The sequence below is a fragment of the Cicer arietinum genome, chromosome 6 (assembly GCF_000331145.2).
Source record: "Cicer arietinum cultivar CDC Frontier isolate Library 1 chromosome 6, Cicar.CDCFrontier_v2.0, whole genome shotgun sequence".
In the NCBI taxonomy this organism is placed as follows: Eukaryota; Viridiplantae; Streptophyta; class Magnoliopsida; order Fabales; family Fabaceae; genus Cicer; species Cicer arietinum.
In genome coordinates this window covers 65,508,541-65,509,590 of record NC_021165.2, presented here as the reverse complement: position 1 = coordinate 65,509,590, position 1,050 = coordinate 65,508,541, and positions in this window count along the sequence as shown.

The following is a 1,050-nucleotide window of genomic DNA, read 5'->3' as shown; positions in this document are numbered from 1 at the left end:
TGTTTGAAAATAAGACAAGTTCAATTGTCTTTTCTTCACTATCTCATAAGGAGATGTTTTGTTTTTAGATTTAAAAACTCTATTAAAAACATAACAAATAAACTATATTTTCCGCACACCAATGATATGAAACACAAAAGTTAAGCATACTAGCAACAACTAGTTCAATAAGAGTTCTATTCTTTTTTTTTTTTTTCAACTTTACCATTCACTTCAAGTAATTATGGTGTAGTTGTTCCATGTATAATTCCAGACAATTTATAAAACTCATTAAATAAACTAGATCATACTTGGAATCTCTTAATCTTTATATTAAATTGATTTTTCAATTTCAGCTGTAAAGATCCTTAACATGCCAAGCGTTTCACTTTTAGTTTTCATTTCTTGGTAACGTCTCATCAAGTTCACATATGTCAAAGTGTAATAAATCTAAAGACTTAGATTCTCTAACTACATATTTATGTGAACTCTTTGTTATTTTAGCTTGACTATAAAAATCACATTTTCCAAAATCATTTAACAATAACTTTAGAATTAAAACTAAGTTACTTAATTTTGAAATCAGATGTGTTCACATCACATAGTCTAGCATGTCAAAATTAAAATCACACAACATGTAAGCATAAACAGACATTTTATTGATTTCAACATTCAAACAAAAGAGACATATTAAATTTCAATGTTTAATTTAAATATGCCATGAATGACGTACCTTAATAGCTTATCTCATGAATCATCTTCTTATGGGAGTGTGCCTCCACCTCCACGAATCTATCAGCCTCCATGTGCCTCCACGGATCTGTCAGTCTCCATGTATCTGTCATCGGACATCTAATACTCTCTGATACTCTAGGTAGCAGTCACAACTTACTTAGAGTATCTCAAACATATCTCGCATTATTGCTGGAACTGTAATAGTTATACAGATCATCAACAAGTCGATTAAGAATATAATTCTTATCATTATTCTCCCATGGGTTAATTCTCCAACTGTTTTATCCTTTTCTATTTGCTTCAAACTAAAACAGTTTATCGAAATGAGAGGCAACA